This window comes from Anomaloglossus baeobatrachus, chromosome 2, assembly GCF_048569485.1.
Source record: "Anomaloglossus baeobatrachus isolate aAnoBae1 chromosome 2, aAnoBae1.hap1, whole genome shotgun sequence".
Taxonomy (NCBI): domain Eukaryota; kingdom Metazoa; phylum Chordata; class Amphibia; order Anura; family Aromobatidae; genus Anomaloglossus; species Anomaloglossus baeobatrachus.
The window spans coordinates 430,072,515-430,096,321 of NC_134354.1; positions in this window are offsets into that span (position 1 = coordinate 430,072,515).

Sequence of the window (23,807 nt, forward strand, 5' to 3'; positions counted from 1 at the left end):
GAGGGAAGTGGCCCTGTTGATCGTGAGTTGGAAGAAGAGACCAAGACTGCAGCAGAAAAGGGAGTAGGAGGATCCTCAGATCTTTCCTTTTTTTCAGGTGTCCGCTCCGATGCAGCTCTTGCTTTGAAGATGCCTCATCATACAGGTGGTGCAGGTTCAGGACATATATGTCTCGCTTCAGGCTTTGATGGCACAGTATGCAAACCACCCATACCATGTCATCAGCACATTAGCTGAAGAAATGACATGCCAGACTTTGGTATGCTCATACACTGGCCGCTGTGCTTTTGCGCCTTGCTCCATCTTTAGCTGTGCTCACTGGTGAGATTCAAATTTTTAACAACAGGTTCTGTGTTTGTGTGTAGGGAAGCCCCACCCATTTTTAAAACACACACTCCTTTTTAGCCACACCCATTTCAAGCCACACCCATTCATCAAACATATATGAATAAGGGTGCAGTCTGACGGCTGTTAAAAATTGGAGCGATATTGGAATACTTCATGTTCTGGCTACCAACTCTCCTGACCCGCGTGTGAAAGCTGCATGTATTTCCACTGTAAAGCTGCTGTTTAAGAAGTTAGCGCTGGTGGGTGTCACTGTCACAGCGCATCCTTGCTGCAGCCAATAGCTCCTCCCAGTCCCAGAGAAGTGTCAATTTACCCCCCGCGCTGCTCCTCACTGATCTCTGCCATCACAGACGCGCTGTTTGCAGGGATGAGTGAGTGAGGAGCGCAGACACCGCAGAGCAGACTGTACGAGTGTGACGCCCTGGACTAGCCAGGTAGTCACAGATAGAGCCCCGCACAACACCTGTCCCCTAAAAAATGTGTCATCAGCCAACCATTAAAACCTAGTCACCCCCCTCAGGGCTTGATGGACACACCAGGGGGCGGAGCCAGGTGCTTGGCCTGCCCACAAAGGAGTCCAGAGAGCCTGAGGTGGGAAAACAGTCAGTGACCGCCATCAACTTGGTTTACCAGAGACTCGTGTACGTTACTAACTGTGAGTACAACAGTGCCCTGCAACCTCCCTGCACCGCCCAACTACTACCCCAATGGGTCCCGGGGCCACCATCTATGCCCACGGAGGGGTTAACAACTTGCTGCATAACATCTACCACGGGTGCCCCCATAACTGCAGCGGTGGTGCCTACCTTCACCACATCCCCAAGGGTGGTTTCACAAACTTAACCATGGCTCCGGCCGTACACCTACCTCCCCCTAAAAGCGCCAGTCCCCCTTTCAGATCGAAGTGGACCACGTGGCCCCAAGGTCCGAAGACGCTCGAGCCACCCACCAGCGAGCCCAGATCCGAGCGGCTCGGTTGCCGCCGAGCACGGGGCGGTACACGTGGGTCACAGCGAGGGGCTGGCTTGGCACATTTTAGCCTGGGGGGAAATCATAAGGCAGTGGCCCTCAAGTTGCGGCTACCCACCTTTGGTCTGTTTATCTCTTGCCGCTGCATTAAAGCAGCAGTGGTAACAGGCTTTATGAACAGACTGGTACTTATATAATTTGAAACAAAACCATGCTTACTGCTTACATAAATACTGCAACAAAACCAAGATGACTACATAGATACGGGAACTGCAAGGAGCTTACTACAGAGATATGGGAACTGAAAGGAGCTTGCTACAGAAATATGGGAGGAGAATCAAACTTACTACAGAGATAAGGGAGCAAAGCCACGCTTACTACAGAGATATGGGAGCAGAACCAAGCTTACTACAGAGATATGGGAGCAGAACCGAGCTTACTGCAGGGGTAAGGGAGCAGACTGAGCTTACTACAGAGATACGAGATCAGAACCGAGCTTACTACAGAGATATAGGAGCAGAACCGAGCTTACTACAGAGATACAGGAAAAGAACCGAGATTACTGTATCCATACAGGAACAAAATCGTACTTACTCAGTCTACTACATAGAAACAGCAACAGAACCAAGCCACCTACATAGCTACGGGAACAGAACAAGCTTACTTCATAGACATAGTACTGGTACTGTATAGTACCAGAACTAAGCTTACTGCTTAAATATGGTACCATACCTGAGCTTACTATGTAGATGTAGGAGCAAAACCATACTTACTACATAGATACAGTACCATAACCCAGCTAACTACATGTACAACAGTTACAAAGCTTGTCCTATAATTTTAATGTTAAAGTCGTACGGAACACGGATGGCATACGGGCTGTACTCTGATGCCATCTGTGTGCTGTACATGTTTTTCATGGCCCCATAGACTTCTATTGGCCCTTGTCATCTGTGCTGCTGGAAAACAAAACAGATGTCTTCGTAGGGATCACACACGGTCTGTGTAAACACATGGACAAGCGAGCAGCACCATAGCTAATAATGGGTACTTGTGGTAACAGTGAAAAAAACGGATACAACACGTACCATATACACAGACACAAAACATTGTTGGTTATAAATGACTTAGTGACCAAATGTAGAACTGGTGGAGGAAGGTTGAACTAGATGGACCTAGGTCTTTTTTCAACCTAAATAACTATGTAACTATGTAACTATGTAAGGAGGTCATAAGGTGGTCACATAGCTATGTCACAGTGCAGGGGTTAATTTAATTTCTTTTCATAAAAATGGAAAGATAAATGAAATTCCCTTACACATATGTGATGTGCCCTTAGAGCTGCGTACCCACGATCAGTGTCAGAAATGTTTTGGACTCACTGTGTCCAAAATGCTGTGTTGTACAGTACAAGCACAGTGGATAGATTTATAGAAATCTCCGGCCCCTGTGCTTCTGTTAGACGATCCATAAACTGACCTGTGGCACTGCTTTCCTATTCTCAACATGTCAATTTATTCTAACAGCGATGCTAGTGCTCTGAGTGGGAGAATACAGCGAAAATCTGCTGACAGTCACTGATGGCGTGCACCGACAGCGCGATCTCCTGCCCAAAAGACTAGCGTCTCCACCAGAGAAAGTACGCTGCGTCCAGACCGTGAAGACGCCTGATGGTGGGCACTCACCCATATAGATTTAGTGTTGTGCCCTGAAGATACAAATGTTTTACACATATGTGGAGCCCCGCATTACCTTCAGGTGCAGGTCGCCGCAGGGTCTCCACGGGCTTGGAAATCTTCTGGTCACAGGTAGGTAAACTTCAATGGGGAATTCGTGACGCCACTCTCGGTATTTGCGGTCAAGGGGGTGACCGCCACTGCAGTTTAGGGGACACCTGGGGCTGATGTTAGTTGCAGTCAGTTGTTGTGGCCTCCCGAGAGTGAGGCTGGCCCCAGGGCCCAGTGTACATGTGTAAAACCACAGGTCACAGAAGAACCCACACATAAACAGCAGAGTCTTTCAGGGTCTTTACTCACTTTCAGATGACAGGGGTGAGTTAACCCGGGCGATGCTGTGATGCTCCAAGAGGGGAACCAGGCTCCTTCAGGCTGACTTAGGGGTGGCTGCTGACATGCCTTCCTAGCCCTCTTGTTTTTGTGGTGACCCAGACTTGAAGTCCTACGGGGTCACCCAGGGAAGTTGCTTCCGCCAATTCTCCCCTTTTCGGCCCATTTGCTTGCAGCCAACTAACTCCGGCTGCTTGCCTCTTGTCACTTATGGGCCCTCTCGTTGCTGCGTGGCTCCGGACTCTGTGTAGGTTTGGTGAAGGTGTAACGGGGTGCCAGGGGTACCTCGGGGATTGTAGTCGTGGCCCCTTTGTCTATCAGGCCAACCCCCGGCTCCGCCGTCACTATTGGGACAGGGGATTGTTCTGTGGGGCAGAGTGTGGTGGAAAAGAGCATACTAGCAGCCGCAGGAAGACTCTTCAGGCAGGGATCAGATAAACCAAACGACATGTTTATTGCACAGAGTTTCACAGACAGCTCAATGCACGGATCTTGTAGCGCACGGTCGCAATTCCTGTCCGGGGAAATCTTTCCTTGTAGTCTCCTCTAGTGGGGATGTGCCCGGCTACTCTACTTCACCTAGGCTCCCACTCCGGCTATCACAGACTTGACCCACACAAATTCTGCTTCACCATTGAGGATACTTCTTCTCTCCTTCCCTTCGTTCTTTCTGTCCACTCAGCTCCACACTCTGCCCCTGGCTGTTCCTTCTCCCCCGTCCCGGAATCAACTGACTTCCACACACACTTCTCTCCCTCCCTAAGCTGCCGGCTCCTCCTCCCTCCTGCACAGTTTCTATGGGGACAGCCGTCCCACCCGGCCACTAGGGGAAACCCACTAAAACAGTAAAAAAAACCCACATTTTATCATTAACATTACAACTTTATCTACCCCAGCGTGGGGTATCTTCAGGGGGAAAGTGCACCTCTGTCACGCTCCCCGGGTCCCCTGCCTTGCTTCCCGGCTCCCCTGCCACGCTCTCCGGCTCCCCTGCCTCTCTCCCCGGCTCACCTGCCACGCTCCCCGGCTTCCCTGCCTCGCTCCCCGGCTCCTCTGTCAGGCGTCCCCCGCTCCACAGCCTCCAGGCCCCATCACCTGCGGTCCCCAGGCGGCCCGGTCCCCGCTCCCGGCGCCCGTCGGCAGCTCTGCTCCAGGCCGGCTCTCCTGCCTCCTGTTCACCGCTCCCTGCCCTGGCTTCTGGCACCCAGGCCGCGCGCATGCGCATTAGGGCGCGCGGTCATTGACCCTTTCTTAAAGGGCCAGTGTCCTCCAACAGGATATTGAAGGATTAGGTACTGGGTATATAGGGGGATCCTTTCCAACTGGGCGGGGCCTGTTCTTACTGTTAGGGCCAGGTGGACGGGCAGACCCAGGAGGTGGATCCACTGGACTGAACACCTCACCAAGGGCAAGGTGCCCAGTAGCCGGAGCACAAGCAGGACAGTCCGTTCAGAGGAGTGGAGTGAAGAAGTCCCTGGGACCACGGGGTCTCTGATGGTAGTCCTGGTGACGGAGCTCAGGTTCGGAGGCCGAGATGTCGTCAGGCAGAGTCCGGAACCAATGGAGCGAGAAGGCGGGTCACCACAGGGATCGGAGATGGCAGGAACTGACGGGATGGCAGGCCGTCACCGTTCGGGGTTCGGGTATCGTCAGGACCGGTTGGCGAGGCAGGAGCGGCTCTACGAGAGAGATAGGTGAGTATATCACAGACACAAGGAGACCTGACTCCTAGCTTAGAAAATATGAAGAACAGGCCCCGCCCAGTTGGAAAGGATCCCCCTATATACCCAGTACCTAATCCTTCAATATCCTGTTGGAGGACACTGGCCCTTTAAGAAAGGGTCAATGACCGCGTGCGCGCCCTAATGCGCCTGCGCGCGGCCCGGGTGCCAGAAGCCAGGGCAGGGAGCGGTGAACAGGAGGCAGGAGAGCCGGCCTGGAGCAGAGCTGCCGACGGGCGCCGGGAGCGGGGACCGGGCCACCTGGGGACCGCAGGTGATGGGGCCTGGAGGCTGTGGAGCGGGAGACGCCTGACAGAGGAGCCGGGGAGCGAGGCAGGGAAGCCGGGGAGCGTGGCAGGTGAGCCGGGGAGCGAGGCAGGGGAGCCGGAGAGCGTGGCAGGGGAGCCGGGAAGCAAGGCAGGGGACCCGGGGAGCGTGACAACCTCCTTGTAAGGGGTCCGTCCACCCCTTACATTCCTCCCCTCTTTCTGCCTTAGCCTCCCGGAAAGGCTCGCACCTGCAAAACACAATTTAGCAGCAAGGCAAACTTTGGGTAAAACTTTAAAACTTTCTTGAACAGAGACAACCACTGAGCGTCCAAGTTCGGCGCCCGGAGTCCCTCCCTGGGAGCTCCCGGTCTTTGTAGGCAGTGTGCCCGGAGGCCTTCAGCAGGCACTCCCGGTCTTTGCTGGTCTTCTGCCTGGAGGCTTTCACAGCACTCCCGGTCTTGGTAGGCAGGAGCACAAACAATAAAGTCTCCGTTTACATCACAGATGGAGCCCCTTGCACAGTCCGGCATCAGGCCCCTTCCGGGCTCGGTAACTTGAACATGGTTGCAAACTGTAAACCTTTCCCGGCTCTTTCAACAATGCCGGTACTTAACACGAACATGCCCATTACCTCCGGTCATTACGGTTCACACGGGATGGTACGCGCACTGCCATTCGGCCCGCTGGGCCTTCACATATTTGGAGAGGGAATGACCTGGCAAGCGGCGCAGCCTCCGGAACGGTTCATAATTGACTGGTGGTTCTAACGCCTCTGTCTCCGGTTTTGCCTCTTCAACCCCCGACGGGGGTGACGGGGTCGCTGAACGGGACGGCTGGGGACTACCCACGACGATCACCGGGTGGGTGACCATACTCTGGTGGATCGCTAACACCGCCGGTGTCCCCTTTTCTGGGTCAGCACTCAGTCCTGTCATGACTTCTGGCGACACTGCCAGCGTGTTTCTCGGCCGGGAAATCTCAGCCAGCACCGGTCTCTGTTGTGTACGTCTCCGGTACTGACACTCTTCCCATTCGAAGTCTTGCTGCCACTGTGCGGCCTCTTGTGCAGTGGGCATCCGGGTCACTCCTACGGCAAATAGGCCCCGGCATCCCACTTCTCTCCGGAACTTCACCTTTTCTCCCAGGTACAGCGTATGAAGGCGTTGTAGTAAGCCCTCAGTGTCCAGGTTAACCCAGTTGTAGAAAAAATGGTCACCGGTCTTTTCGTCCTCAATGAATCCATAGCCCTCCGCCTGATTGAATTTGACCACGGTACCAACGGTGCACTGCCGTTCAAACTCGTCGCTAAGGGGACCGGCCATCATCTCACGGGCCACGGTCTCGGCCAGTAACCTTTCCTGCACCGGATCGGGTTCAGGCGGTGGGGACTTTCGCTGAGTCAGGGGCGTCGGCTTTACCGGCTCCCAAAAGAATCCCCACTCATCTTCTTCTAGCTCCCGGGCATGTTGCTCTTCCGGGGCCGGAACTGCTGTGTGGGTTGGAGGTCCCACCTTGTCTGGTTTAACCACCTCTGGACACTGGAGTGGTGTTCCCAGGACTTTGCTTCCCGGCTGCAGTTGTGTCTTGTAAGTGGCCCGGACTTCAGTAGAGGTTTCACCGGTCGCGGCATCCCAGGAGGTGACCCACGTTATTTTTGCAGGTCGCTCCGGACCTCCTGGCACAGCCGGCAACTTTATGGTAAACGCCTCCTCGGCTACACTCTGCCGCAGGCGTCCTCTTCCCAGGCTGGTGGCTATCAGCGCACCTGCTGCAGCTCGCTGCCTGGTCTGTGGCTCCATCTCACTTGCAATCAGCGGTTGAGTTGGCGTCTCCTGTAATGGCGCCAAGGCAGGTGGAGATGCTGGGGAAAGTGGAGGCGGGCCTTCTTTTCCCGCTCTTGGATACACTCCACCCCCAGTCTCGCACATTGAATCGACCCAACCTAGGCGGCCCTTCTTCTTTCCTGTAACGCCAGCCTCTTCACATGTCTTCAACAACATCCTGGGGCCAGCACCTCCCTTCTTTAAGCGGCGCACTCCGCACTTCTTTTTCTTCGCCAGCCAGCTCAGGGTTTTTCTTTTGGCGCCAATTCTTCGCGCGCTCACTGCGTTCGTGAAGACGGCGGCCATCTTACCGCCATCTTGTGCCTGGTCCAATGCCTTAGGCACCACTTGTTCTTCCCAATATGGAACCGGGATCCTTCGCCAATAGTCCGGATCCTGCCGACTATGCCACATGTAACGGGTTGCCAGGGGTGCCTCGGGGATTGTAGTCGTGGCCCCTTTTTCTATCAGGCCAACCCCCGGCTCCGCCGTCACTATTGGGACAGGGGATTGTTCTGTGGGGCAGAGTGTGGTGGAAAAGAGCATACTAGCAGCCACAGGAAGACTCTTCAGGCAGGGATCAGATAAACCAAACGACATGTTTATTGCACAGAGTTTCACAGACAGCTCAATGCACGGATCTTGTAGCGCACGGTCGCAATTCCTGTCCGGGGAAATCTTTCCTTGTAGTCTCCTCTAGTGGGGATGTGCCCGGCTACTCTACTTCACCTAGGCTCCCACTCTGGCTATCACAGACTTGACCCACACAAATTCTGCTTCACCATTGAGGATACTTCTTCTCTCCTTCCCTTCGTTCTTTCTGTCCACTCAGCTCCACACTCTGCCCCTGGCTGTTCCTTCTCCCCCGTCCCGGAATCAACTGACTTCCACACACACTTCTCTCCCTTCCCCCTAAGCTGCCGGCTCCTCCTCCCTCCTGCACAGTTTCTATGGGGACAGCCGTTCCACCCGGCCACTAGGGGAAACCCACTAAAACAGTAAAAAAACCCACATTTTATCATTAACATTACAACTTTATCTACCCCAGCGTGGGGTATCTTCAGGGGGAAACTGCACCTCCTTGTAAGGGGTCCGTCCACCCCTTACATTGGGCATAAAGTACCCTCACCAGCAGGTTTGGCAGGCCAACTGAATGGGCCCCTGCTCTGGGGACCTGTAACCCCATGCGGGCTTGGTTCACCTGGCAGTCCCCTTACTCAGCCACCTATTAGCAATCCGGCCCTAGGTGGTTTTCAGGCGGCACTGCAAGGTGGCTGTTCTCCCCTGCCAGCAATCACTACACCTGCAGTGTCTGACTAGTGACAGCCTGCAGGTTCTCCCTCTGCGACTGCTCTCTCTCCCTGAGCTTCACTAACTGACTCGGCTCACTACTCCCTCCCCTCTGTGCCTGCCTTCGCAACTTAGCACCCAGCCTCTCTACCACACCCCTTGAGTGGAGATGGAAGCCATGCCCCCTCCTGGATTTCCCAGAGGTCCCTTCAAAGGTAAGTGTGGGAGACCTGGTTACTATGTGCCTGTGTGTCCACACTCCGGTCAGCCTTCTGGATTACCTGTGTTGTACCGACCCAACATGGGTGCAGTACTCAGTGGTGCCTGACCAGGTCAGGGGCACCACACATATACCACAATACACTATACAGTTACGTGCCCACGGTCTGGACATGCTGTGTTCTGGACACAGCATGTCCTCTCCTGCGGGGCCGCGAGTGCTCTCCACAGGGACAACAGTGGCCTGTGCCCACTGTCAGGGTTCGGGCCGCTGTGGTCTCTCTTTTCTGCTTTATCTGTGGAGACACTTGTGGCTACACAGCAATAAATTGACATGCCAGGGTTCGGGAAGCGACACCACAAGTCAGTTTTTGCTGTGAGCTGTATACATGTACATACACAGACATCTACACACAGCATACAGCCATATACACATACACCTACACACAGCATAAAGCCAAACACATGCATAGACAGACATGTACACACAGCGTACAGCCGTATACACATACACCTACACACAGCATACAGCCATGTACACACAGACACCTACACACAGTTTACAGCCATATACACCTACACACAGACACCTACACACAGTGTACAGCCATATACACATACATACAGACACTTACACACAGCGTACAGCCGTATACACATACATATATACACCTACACACAGCGCACAGCTGTATACACATACATATACACACAGACACCTACACACAGTGTACAGCCGTAACACATACATATACACACCTACACAGCCTACAGCCATATACACATACATATACACACCTACACACAGTGTACAGCTGTATACACATACATATACACACTTATACACAGCATAAAGCTGTATACACATACACATGCATATACACACAGCGTACAGCCGTATACACATACATATACACACACCTACACACAACGTACAGCCATATACATATACACAGATATAGTTACATGGAAGCATATACATATTTGAAAACATTCACATACATATAATCATACACATAGACAGACACAATTCTATACACACAGACATACCAAGGGGGCTTTTACTGTTGATGATGAGGGACACTTCTCTTTTCTCCCGTGCGGCCCACAGACTTGTTTGATGGTAAATCCCACGGGCTAAAGGACCTGTGGTATCGTAATTTCCATACGATCAGAAGGGGCAGGGCCTCAGCTAGCACAGCTGATGCCAGAAAGAAACTCCATGTGGTTCTGGAGTTGTTTAAAATAGAAGCGGGGGTCTGAGGTAAGTCCTCCAGATGGGGGGTGCAGGGGGGGCGCAGGGGGAGAGGGGTTTCAAAGCCTGCATGATAATAGTGGACGGGAGGAAACATGGCCACGCCTACTAACAAAGCTGGTCACGCCCACTACCCAGACAGGTCCTTCTAGCCCCTGGGATGTAGCTGCAACACTTGTCTGATGTTCTTCAGCTGGACGGAGGCAGCATGCGCTGCAGGAAGCCATTATAACATACATGGACACGCACTGTGAAATGCGCGTGGCCGTGTCTCCTGTACTATGCGGCCTGTCAGCGTTGTCTGCACCTGTATGTGTCAGTGTGCTCGGCCACATCACAGTATAGAGGACACAGCCGCGCACAATTCACTGTGAGGCCATGTGTATTATAATGATATTATGTAGCAGCTGGCCAGCCCAATAAAGCAGCTGGGAGAGCAATTGCCTCCCAGCGAGAGAACCGGATCGCGGCTCTGGGATCTTCCAGGTTCGGGGAACCGGCTGCTATTTTAACAACCGTTTCCACCAAACTGGGGAGAATCGGCTGAATCCCACCCCTGGCTGTGCTGCTTGGGCAGCGTGACCACCTCTTCTTCCTGAAGCACTTGCTCCTACCCCTTTGCGCCCGATTCTGGTCCCCATAGACTTTATATGGAGAGCAGTATCTGGCCAAATACCAGCGATCAATCCCCACCGACCCAGAGTCTAGTCAGAAAAATCCACCAAAACGTATGTGAAATAACAACTTGCATTTTTCATTGCAGTTGTCCACACCTCATTGAATTCAATAAGTGAAAAACGCAGTGAAAAACGCTAAAAGAATTGACATGCTGCATCTTTATGGCCACCACAAAGAAGCAGCTAAAAAAAACTGCAATGTGCGGACAGCAAAAATGAAATCTTATAGCCTTTGCTGGGGAAGGAAATTCATGCAGTTTTGAGACCAAAACTGCACCCAAAAAGCGCGGCAAAAAAAGCAGACTGCGCACAATGTCTTAGGGTACTCCGAGCCAGGCTGTTAAGGCACTCTGAATCCAGTTGTTCAGTCACTCTGCAGCAGGCTGACAATGAAATAGCAGTGCCACCTGTGATAAACCCTTTATACTTGTCGATACTTGACATGGCTATGATAGGTCTGAAAGTAACCACAGCCTTAGCACTTGTTGACTGCAGCCTTTCAACAAGCTTTATTTGGGTGGTGCAACTGAACAGTAGCACTGATTTATGTTTAGAAGTCTGTGTTCCGAGTTCGGTACCAGACTGGTACGAACCCCGAACTTTACCTTACAAGTCCGCTCAACCCTACTCAGTCTACAGTTTTGTGCAAAAATTTTAGACTGGTGTTGAAAAAATACTTTAAATGTCTTAATAGTTCATTTTTGTTAACTAACAAAATGCAAAGTGAATAAACAAAAGAGAAATCCAAATCAAATCAACTTGATGTGTCAATTATTATTTTTATTATTTATTATTATAGCACCAATTATTCCATGGCGCTTTACATGTGAAAAGGGGTATACATATTAGGGAGAAGTACAATAATCATAAACAAAACAAGGCACATACTAGTACAGGAGGAGAGAGGTCCCTGCCTGCGAGGGCTCACAGTCTACAAGGGATGGGTGAGGATATAGTAGATGAGGGTAGAGCTGATTGTGCAACGCTATATCAGACTGAGGGTTACAGAAGATTGTAGGCTTGTCGGAAGAGATGGGTCTTCAGGTTCCTTTCGAAGCTTGTCAAGGTAGGCGAGAGTCTGATATGTTGTGGCAGAGCATTCTAGAGTATGAGGGATACATGGGAGATATCTTGGATGTGGTGGAAGGAAGAGGAGATGAAAGGGGAGTAGAGAAGGAGATGTGTGAGGATCAAAGGTTACGTGGGGGTAAGTACTGGGAGAGTTGGTCACAGATGTAAGGAGGAGACGGGTTGTGGACGGCTTTGTGGGTCATGGTTAGGGTTTTGAACTGGAGTCGCGCAAAGGGAAGCCAGTGAAGGGATTGGCAGAGAAGACAGGTTGGGAAGCAGCAGGGGGACAGGTGGAGTAGTCGGGCAGCATAGTGTAGAATAGATTGTAGGGGTGCGAGACTGTTAGAAGGGAGGTGAGAGAGCAGGACGTTGCCATAACCAGGCGAGAGATAATAAGGGCATGCGCTAGGGTTTTTGTAGCTTTTTCTACCCTTTGCCTTCAAAACAGCATCAAATCTTCTAAGAACACTAACTCCCAGTTTGTAAAGAACTCTGCAGAACACAGCAGGGAGGTTGTTACAAACATTTTGTAGACATAACCACAGATTTTCTGTGGATGTAGCCTTGTAGTCTGTAGCTCATCTAATCCCAGACAGACTCGATGATGTTGAGATAAGGTCTCCCTGGGGGCGATATCATGCAAAGACTATTTGCAGGTTAATAGCGTCTCAAACTTGCCCGATGCCTTCACATTGAACCCCGCTACTGAGAGGAAAAGAACTTTAATCTTCCTGGCAGCATTTGGGTTTTGCGCTGGCGTGACTTCAGTCACCGCTTACTGTACTGATAGCGGCAGCTGTAACTGCACTTCTACACTGATTGACAGCCACTCAGCATAAAGATAAACAGCTTGGAAGGGGCTGAGTACAATTCTCAGATACAAACAACGTTTCAGAGCAATCGGAAGCTTTTTAGTATTACAATTAGCTGCAAATGATTTTTTTTTAACTTCACATGATTTAATCATCTGTACTACTTAAAAGGTATTCTGGGCTGAAGAGATAATATGAACCACCCTCTTGTGCCAAAAATATAAAAGAATCTTGATAATGTGTATATAGTACACTGTCATGATTTGGCAATCAGCAGTCACACTATGGGAAATTTTTCATGAGCCTGGAAAAAACCTTTGCATGAATGCAACAGTATTATTTTCTTATGATTTTAATTATATTTCTTTATTTCTGGGTAATCTTGAATATATTTAGAAAAGGGAACATTTGTACTTATGCACAAGATAGTGGCTGCTTACAGAACTTTTGAAATAATGGAATTACAGTAGGAATAGTGGGAGTTTGTTTATGAGCTGTAAATATTACTTTTATATTATGTATCATATATTCAGACTAGACAATATTATGGTTTCCGAAAGGTTTTTCTTGGTGACAGAAATGCTTTATGACTTATTCTAAGGGCAATCAAATCTTGTTACAATATTTGTTTCCAAAGGAAATGGTGAAATAAGGTCAAGTGCAGTAACTTGAGATACTGTTGGATTAAAGTTTATTAATGAAAGAGACTGTAACCTTAGGAATTTGTTAACCAAGCCAAACTTTCCTATCAATTTATGCACCATACGTAGGTGGATGTTTTCTCCAATTGCAATAAAGGAACAAATTTTATTTTCATTACTTTAATGTTTGCAATAAATAAATGTTTTACAGTAGTTTAGTCACATCTTGTATTAAAATGTTTATATTTTTCAAGTTTACTACAAAATGTATTAATTCTGCACAAAAGCTCAGTGTTGTTAATTTTTTTTCTCTTAACGTTTTAGTCATATCTGAGTATTGCCTGATGTATACCTCGAATGTAAGCATTGGATGTGTTCTAGTTGGCATAATGTGGTATACAGGACACACTTAGGCCAATGACTCGTTTGACATGTGTACATGTAGTAAGAATGTGTGCTGAAGCTAAATCTTGAGTTAAAATTTGTTCTTGCATAATAAATGCCCTCAGCCCAGTAGACCAATGCGCAACCAGCTGTCCTCAGCTATTGTACCATCACCCATTCCCTGTAGACTGTGAGCCCTCACGTGCAGGGTCCTGTCTCCTCCTATACCAGTCTGCTTTGTACTGTTAATGATTGTTGTACGTATACCCTCTTTCACTTGTAAAGCGCCATGGAATAAATGGCGCTATAATAATAAATAATAATAATAAATAAATTCTATTAATCTGAACTTTTAGCCACCATCACGTTTCAACTAGAATTGGTCGCAATCGATTCACAGGGCCCGTTCCACTGCCCATGTCAGTAATCTAGGGGCCACTAGACGGGAGCCCTGAGAATGGCCTCCTACCTCACAGCACCCACGATTCGCTAGCCTGGCAGGACATCATTGATGTGACATGATGCCCATGTGATGCCACTGCCTTAGATTATTTGGAGTTGAATGACCCTAGGATGCCAACTATGTATATTGTGAAGTAATGGGTGGTTTGTTCTACAGATAGTAAGGCTTCATTTGTAAATTGATATATTGATATAAAACTTAAAATATTTGGTTTATCAATTACCTTATTTGTTTTAGATGCTGGGGGTTCTCTTTCTAAGTAGAGAACTGTACTCATTAATGACAACTGCCTATTAATAATTTGTTCTACACATCAGGACTTTTAGATAATGTCTTCTTATCTCCCATAATTGCTTCCCTGTACCGTGTTGTGAACTATTTCAGAACAACATCTTATTTTGGCCATTCTACAATGATAAGTTCATCATGTGAACAGGTGCCACCAAAACAATAGCAATTAATTCGCATAAACGAGCTGTGCATTCATTTATGAAATCTTCTATACATTTTATGCTATATTTATTAATTCATATTTATTGCGTCTGTGCAATCATCAACAAGTAACTATATCATACTGAAAAAAAAAAGCTATATACAGTGTGTCCACCCATATCCTGTCCACCGCCATTAACTTGAGAACGTCGGCAGCTATAATCATAAAAGTGGTGTCTGGGTATAGTAAAGTAGCCATGTGCTATGCAATGAAACCACCTATAGCGCCACCTGGTGGAAAACAACAGAGTTAGCATTTTTATCTCGAAAATGGAACGAGATAGAGAAAAAAAGTGAATTAAAAAATTGTAGGGCATCATCAATTCAATACGAATCGACACCTTGCATACAGAAATGCTATGATATGGAACCCATGACCCTCCCAAAAACATTGAATGCTGGTCACACATATGGCGCTCATTTAACTTTGATGCTCAAAGTGGCCCCCGTCAACTACAATGCACATCTGGACTCTGGACAACATACTGTATCTTGCTGCACATTGTGCAATATGGTAGGTGACACGTTTGCCCAAGCATCTGTGATATGTCGTCGTAGGTCCTGTAATGTTGGTGGAGGGGTCGCATACACCTGCTGTTTGATGTGACCTCACAGAAAGAAGTCCAATGGGGTCAGGTCAGGTGAGCGTGGAGGCCTGTTTTCCACCAGGTGGCGCAATAGGTGGTTTCATTGCGTAGCGCATGGCTACTTTACTATATCTAGACACCACTTCTATGCCTATAGCTGCCGAAATTCTCTAGTTAAGGGCGGTGGACAGGATATGGGTGGACACACTGTAGATGCCAATTGCTAAAGGCCAAGGGCCCACCAGTAACGTTAACTCTGGGGACCCACTGTTTAGCTGCATGCAGATATTACATTACCCTAATTTGCAAATTTGCCTATGCTTCTATATAGTATTATACTTATTATATTGGGTAGCTTGTTAAATGAATGATGAGATGCTGCCTTTGTCTGCATAGAGTAAGTCAATTGTACTGTGCCAACTACTGTTCACATAGGGCATTGGTGGCCCATTTTTGAAAAGGGGACTACTAGGTATGCCCCTGTTTCCTTGGGCACCATTCTACAACATGGCTGGGAGTTGAACTTGATTCCAAATGATACAAGTGTGATGTTCTAATGTGTAAAATCTCCAGAAGCATATGTTACCTTTTTTAACATTTTTTAGGGAGCTGAAAAAGGTGCTCAAAACATTTTATATATAGCATTCATTTATATCATGGCACTCACATGATGCAGTTTGGCAATCGTCTTGGTCGAGAGACCTCTGTAGATGAGATAAATGATGCTGTTTCTCTTTTTTGGGGAGAAATCTTCATGGCTGCTCCTTGATTCGAACTAGTGACCTTTCGCTATGGAATCAACCTAATAACACACTGAGCTAATAAGGAATGTCAGTACAGATTGTAATTTGTAGCATACAGGAAGAAAAACATTTTTCCACTACCAGGAGCAAAACAGTAACAATGCAGTGACAAGACAAGAATCTGTATAGCTAATCATATGCTAAATAGTTGTAAGTCAATTATATGTATCAGATAGTCTAAATGATTGTCTATAAGATGAAGGTAGTCTCATATTTGAAGCTGTAGAGAATGCTGAGATATGAAGTCTGAAAGTAAAAAGTTCAAAACATTGTTACCCTTTTACTTGTCATTGTAATTGCTCATTTTGTCCCTCAACCCAGTTAATTCTTCTCTTTTCAATTAGGTCTATGACATCATGTGATTAAATAAGCACTTTCATTTCCATAACTTTTTTATACAGTAAATATGTGTGTACATGCATGTATAGTGGTGTGAGTGTATTAATATATTCTACTATCATCGCTGTCTCCGGTGTCTAGTGCTGTTCTTCTCTGCTTCTCACTGACATCACTACTCTTCAAAATGGCTGGGTTATGCTGCCCTCTGCGTGACCCAGAAGTCTCTTTTACAATTTAAGCCTATGGTGCTTCGGAACAAAGCTCTATAGGCTTTAATTGTAAAATTGACTTCCAGCTCCTGCATAGCCCATGCAAGAATCCAGTCAGAACTGCGAGGACATCAGTAGAGAAGCAGAGAAGAATAGAGCTAGAAAGTGATGGTAGGATCGTATCACACTCATACTTATCACATGCATATACACACATTTAATCAATAAAAAATTTAATGGGGGTGTTTCTTTAAAAAGAAACTTGCTAAATATACTGAGCTTTATGTAAAAACAGGAAGTATCTTTTCACAGCATGAGTCATAATTAGAACTGCAAAGTGTTTTAAGTGAACTAGATTTATATTTCTAATGATGACTCAAGCAGGGAATACAGACTTTTTGTTTCTACATGAAGGATTCTGCTAATCTGTTTTTAATCACGTGATGTCATAGACCTAAAGGAAACAATAAGAATGAACTGGGTAGAAGGGCAAAATGAGCAATTGTACGTATACAGTGCTATAAAATGTGATAATTACGATATATTAAGAGGTTAAACGTCTTGAGGATAGTGCTTCTTTAAATTCTCACCAAGCATTTTCCCCAAGCATAAATAGCAATCACATGCAATTCATAAATAAAAGTCCAAACATTCACAAACTCAGACAGAATTACTGACTCATATGGATAGCACATAGCTAAACAATGTGTAATGGACGTAGTTAAAGATTAAATCATAGTACTAAATAATGCACACAAAAAAGAACCAAAAAGGAGACTGCATACTGCTAAGCTCACTCATTGAAACAAACAGGGTACAGCACCTAAGGCCAAGGTCTCACACATCCAGGAAGCCATGTGTCACGCTCCCGGTGTCCCAGCAACGCTCCTTACCTACTGAGCCGGTTTCACCATCCAGGCACCGCTCCGTACCCACTGATCCGGTCACACCTGCATTGCACCGCTCTGTACTCACTGATCCAGTCTCGTCATCGCACCACCGCTCCTTGCTCACTGGTCCAGTCCATGCATTCACCGGTCACGCCTGCCGCTCCTGCTCTTGCTCCCCTGAGTCCTGTTCCAGGTCTCAGGAGTGTGACTCTGACTGATGCCTCTGTATAGGACCGGCCGCGCCCACTCACCTGGTCTTATAGGCCCAGCACTGCTGCAACAGGAAATGACCTGAGGCATACCTCCCAACTTTTAAAGAAGGGAAAGAGGGACAAAGTTTGCGGCAATTTTTAGGCCACGCCCCTAACCACACCCATTTTACAAACAGCCACACACATATCCACTCCCCATCTACACGCATCCAGTAAACTGAAACTGCAGAAGCTGTCCGTGATCGCTCTGAGCCACCAAAGATCAGCAATGTGCAGAACAGGCAGGGAGTTAACTACAGGGTGTGCAGGCAGCTAGGACCCAGGAGGAGAGCTGAACAGGGTGTGCAGGCAGCTAGGACCCAGGAGGAGAGCTCAACAGGGTGTGCAGGCAGCTAGGACCCAGGAGGAGAGCTGAACAGGGTGTGCAGGCAGCTAGGACCCAGGAGAAGAGCTGAACAGGGTGTGCAGGCAGCTAGGACCCAGGAGGAGAGCTGCACAGTGTGTGCAGGCAGCTAGGACCCAGGAGGAGAGCTGAACAGGGTGTGCAGGAAGCTAGGACCCAGGAGAAGGGCTGAACAGGGTGTGCAGGCAGCTATGACCCAGGAGAAGAGCTGAACAGGGTGTGCAGGCAGCTAGGACCCAGGAGGAGAGCTGAACAGGGTGTACAGGCAGCTAGGACCCAGGAGGAGAGCTGCACAGTGTGTGCAGGTAGCTAGGACCCAGGAGGAGAGCTGAACAGTGTGTGCAGGCAGCTAGGACCCAGGAGGAGAGCTGAACAGGGTGTGCAGGCAGCTAGGACCCAGGAGGAGAGCTGAACAGGGTGTGGAGGCAGCTAGGACCCAGGAGGAGAGCTGAACAGGGTGTGCAGGCAGCTAGGACCCAGGAGGAGAGCTGAACAGGGAGTGCAGGCAGCTAGGACCCAGGAGGAGAGATGAACAGGGTGTGCAGGCAGCTAGGACCCAGGAGGAGAGCTGAACAGGGTGTGCAGGCAGCTAGGACCCAGGAGAAGAGCTGAACAGGGTGTGCAGGCAGCTAGGACCGAGGAGGAGAGCTGAACAGGGTGTGCAGGCAGCTAGGACCCAGGAGGAGAGCTGCAGAGGGTGTGCAGGCAGCTGGGACCCAGGAGGAGAGCTGCACAGTGTGTGCAGGCAGCTAGGACCCAGGAGGAGAGCTGAACAGGGTGTGCAGGCAGCTAGGACCCAGGAGGAGAGCTGAACAGGGTGTGGAGGCAGCTAGGACCCAAGAGGAGAGCTGAACAGGGTGTGCAGGCAGCTAGGACCCAGGAGGAGAGCTGAACAGGGAGTTCAGGCAGCTAGGACCCAGGAGGAGAGATGAACAGGGTGTGCAGGCAGCTAGGACCCAGGAGGAGAGCTGAACAGGGTGTGCAGGCAGCTAGGACCCAGGAGAAGAGCTGAACAGGGTGTGCAGGCAGCTAGGACCCAGTAGAAGAGCTGAACAGGGTGTGCAGGCAGCTAGGACCCAGGAGGAGAGCTGAACAGGGTGTGCAGGCAGCTAGGACCCAGGAGGAGAGCTGCACAGGGTGTGCAGGCAGCTAGGACCCAGGAGGAAAGCTGCACAGGGTGTGCAGGCAGCTAGGACCCAGGAGGAGAGCTGAACAGGGTGTGCAGGCAGCTAGGACCCAGGAGGAGAGCTGAACAGGGTGTGCAGGCAGCTAGAACCCAGGAAGAGAGCTGAACAGGGAGTGCAGTCAGCTAGGACCCAGGAGGAGAGCTGAACAGGGTGTACAGGCAGCTAGGACCCAGGAGGAGAGCTGAACAGAGTGTACAGGCAGCTAGGACCCAGGAGAAGAGCTGAACAGGGTGTGCAGGCAGCTAGGACCCAGGAGGAGAGCTGAACAGGGTGTGCAGGCAGCTAGGACCCAGGAGGAGAGCTGAACAGGGTGTGCAGGCAGCTGGGACCGAGGAGGAGAGCTGAACAGGGTGTGCAGGCAGCTAGGACCGAGGAGGAGAGCTGAACAGGGTGTGCAGGCAGCTAGGACCCAGGAGGAGAGCTGAACAGGGAGTGCAGGCAGCTAGGACCCAGGAGGAGAGCTGAACAGGGCGTACAGGCAGCTAGGACCCAGGAGGTGAACTGAACAGGGTGTGCAGGCAGTTAGGACCCAGGAGAAGAGCTGAACAGGGTGTGCAGGCAGCTAGGACCCAGGAGGAGAGCTGAACAGGGTGTGCAGGCAGCTAGGACCCAGGAGGAGAGCTGAACAGGGTGTGCAGGCAGCTAGGACCCAGGAGGAGAGCTGAACAGGGTGTGCAGGCAGCTAGGACCCAGGAGGAGGGCAGAACACGGTGTGCAGGCAGCTAGGACCCAGGAGGAGGGCTGAACAGGGTGTGCAGGCAGCTAGGACCCTGGAGGAGGGCTGAACAGTGTGTGCAGGCAGCTAGGACCTAGGAGGAGAGCTGAACAGGGTGTGCAGCTAAGGGTATGTTCACACATCAGGTTTTTGCTGTGCGGCATAATCCGGCGGCTTGCGGGAAAAACGCATCTGTTTTTTTTTTGCCGCCGGGTGTGTTTTTTACTCATAGACTTTTATTAGCGCCGGATTGTGCCGCATGTACTTGCGTTTGATCCGGTTTTTGCCTGATGCGGCAAAAATCGTCACTCCGGCGACCGCACAGGATGCAGAGAGGAACGTTTTTTGCCAGCGGCAAAAAAATGCCTAGCGCCGGGTGCGGCATGGTGCATAAAGTCTATGCGAGCCAGATACGGTGTCATGCTTCAAATGCCGGAAGCATGTACCGTATCCGGTTTTTACTTCTGAGCATGCCCAGAAGTGATATAAATTCATTGCTTGTCAGAAAATCAATCAATCACTCACTCTCTCTCAAACTCTCTCACTCACTGACTGACTCACTGACTCATTCGCTCACTCTCACCCACTCACCGATCACCGACACAGGGCTGCACGGCTGTCACACTGCTCCGACGGTTTCTCCTGATTTAAAAATGCCGGCCGCTCATTATTCAATCTCGTATTCACTGCTTTCCCCGCACACCGGCGACTATGATTAGTTGCAGGCAGACACGCCCCCACGCTGAGTGACAGCTGTCTCACTGCAACCAATCACAGCCACCGGTGGGCGGGTCTATATTGTGCAGTAAAATAAATAAATAATTACAAGAAAAACGGCGTGCGGTTCCCCCTAAATATTGATACCAGCCAAGATAAAGCCACATGGCTGAAGGCTGGTATTCTCAGGATTTGGAGCTCTACATTATGGGTAGCCCCCCAGCCTAAAAATATCAGCCAGCAGCTGCCCGGAATTGCCGCATCCATTAGATGCGACAGTCCCGGGACTCTACCAGGCTCTTCCCGAATTGCCCTGGTGCAGTGGCAATCGGGGTAATAAGGGGTTAATCATGGCAGGCGTCTATGAGACACCCCCAATGATTAACCTGTAAGTGAAAGTAAATAAACACATACACCCAAAAAAATCCTTTATTTGGAATAAAAGACAAAAAATACCCCTCTTTCACCATTTTATTAAAATCAGCAAATCCAGGTCCGACGTAATCCACAGAGGTCCCGCGACGCTCTCAGCTCTACTACATGAAGCTGACGGGAACGGCAGTAGAACACCGCCTCTCTCTATCAGCTCCACGCAGCAACTGAAGGGAGTCGCGCTGTCAGCGTTGACGTCACTGAGGTAATGCCGGGTTGTGTGCGGTGAAGATGCGTGCAGGGTAGTGCCGGCGTGTGCGGTGATAATGCGTGCGGTAGTGCAGGGGTGTGCGGTGTTGATGTGTGTGAGGTAGTGCCTGCCTGTGCGGTGATTATGCGTGCTGGGTAGTGCTGGCATGTGCTGTGATGATGCGTGTGAGGTAGTGCCTGCCTGTGCGGTGATGATGTGAACTGGGTAGTGCCGGCGTGTGCGGTGATGATGCGTGTGAGGTAGTGCCTGCCTTTGCGGTGAGGATGCGTGCTGGGTAGTGCTGGCGTGTGCGGTGATGATGCGTGTGAGGTAGTGCCTGCCTGTGCGGTGATGATGCGTGCTGGGTAGTGCTGGCGTGTGCGGTGATGATGTGTGTGAGGTAGTGCCTGCCTGTGCGGTGATGATGTGCGCTGGGTAGTGCTGGCATGTGCGGTGATGATGCGTGTGAGGTAGTGCCTGCCTGTGTGGTGATGATGCGTGCTGGGTAGTGCTGGCGTGTGCGGTGATGATGCATGTGAGGTAGTGCCTGCCTGTGCGGTGATGATGCGTGCTGGGTAGTGCTGGTGTGTGCGGTGATGATGCGTGTGAGGTAGTGTCGGTATTTGTGCAGTGATAGTGAGGTCTCTGTCTCTCTCTCAGCATAACAAAAAAAAACAAAAAAAAACGGATCCGTCGCATCAGTTTTTTCACAATCTGAGACGGATCCGTTGCATCAGGCACAAAACGGATTGTGCCTGATTGGAAAAAACTGATGTGTGAACTTCGCCTAAGGCCTGCGCCACACATCCGTGCCTCCGGCACGTGTTTGTCATTTTTTACACGTACCGGCGGCACGGAGACACTTTAACCAATGCTACCCTATTGTAGCAGGCACACACACGTAAAACCACACGGAACGTGTGTCCGTGTGCGTTTGTACGTGTGTGCGTTTTTGAAAGCGCTGACATGTCCGTTTTTTCACCGGCAGCACGGGTGTCACACGGCCCGCACCCGCACCACACGGGTGTAGTGTGGATGTGGTCCCGTGTGACACGCGCCGGAGAAAACACACATGTCATTGAAAAAAAAACAAAACATTAACTCACCTTCTCCAGCCCTCCTGTCTCTGCCGCTGCTGCCTCTTGCTGCCGACCGCCGCTCATTATTCTCATTGAATATTCACTTCACTGCCTGGCAGCAGCAGCAGCGGGGAGACGGGAGGGCTGGAGACCGAGGATCAGCACCACGGACAGCAGCGCGGACATCAGGAAGGACCAGGTGAGTATAATAATTACCGATTCTACGTGTGCTATCGCGGATAGCACACGTAGAACACACGTGTCACGCACGTACCAGAGACACGTACTTACCTGCACTCAACACGCAGGGAAAATACGTGTCTCTCGGCACGTGCGTGAATTTCACGTGAGTGTGGCAGAGGCCTAAGGCTGCTTTCACACATCCGTTTTTTTGCCATGCGGCACAATACGGCGCTCTGCAGGAAAAACGCAACCGTTTTTTTTTGCCGCCGGTTGCGGTTTTTCCTGTATAGACTTACATTAGTGCCGTATTGTGCCGCATGGGCTTGCGTTCGGTCCGTTTTTTGCCGCATGCGGCAGATTTAGCCGATGCGGCGGCCGGATGGAACGGTGCCTGGCATGTTTTTTTGTCCAGCCAAAAAAAACGCATCTCGCCACATCCGGCCGATGCGGCGTGATTTGCAATGCATGCCTATGGACGCCGCATGCGTTTTTTTCCACTGCGCATGCTCAGGAGCCTGCTGCAAGCGGCAAAAACCGGACGGGCCGCATGTAAAAAACTTATGCAAAGGATGTGGTTTTGTCGCCGCATCCGTTGCATAGGTTTTAGAGCCGGATTGGCCGGCTCTGCAAAACTGGAGGTGTAAACTTAGCCTAAGATGCAGCAGCTCTGCCAGGCAGGAGATCATGTGGACGGTAGCTGATAGAAGCATTGGAAATGCAGGAGAGGAAACAAGTGTTAAGTACACACTGTCTTCTCCCCAATGTCCTGATCTACCGTGTGCCTGCAGCACTGAGAGGCAAACACTGCACACATGATAGATCAGGACTAGAGTTGAGCGTGGTTCTAGGTTCGTGGTTCTCCAGTTCACGGCTCGAGTGATTTTGGGGGCTGTTCTAGATCGAACTAGAACTTGAGCTTTTTTTGCAAAAGCTCGATAGTTCTAGATACGTTCGAGAACGGTTCTAGCAGCAAAAAAACCAGCTAATTCCTAGCTGGCTTTCCGCTGTAATAGCATAAGTCACTCTGTGACTCACACTATTATGAAATTTCAGTGTATAGTGTGCGGGAACAGCGCATTCAGATCACTGCTGTATGGATAATGGCAGAGCCATAGGTGACAGGTCCTGAAAACAGAGTTTAACAGCTACACAAGATGACAGCGTCTGTGTAGCTAAGGTCAGGGATTTCCTCGCTGCATTTCCCCATTAGGAGGGAATAGAAAGGCAGGCTTCCATTCCTCTACCCAGAGCCCCACAACCCTGGCACTGTACCCTCCAGTCCTCTGCACACTCCAACTCATTATAACTAAGCCATTATACTAGCAAACACTGAGTGTACCTAGTGTCATCCTAAACGTGGC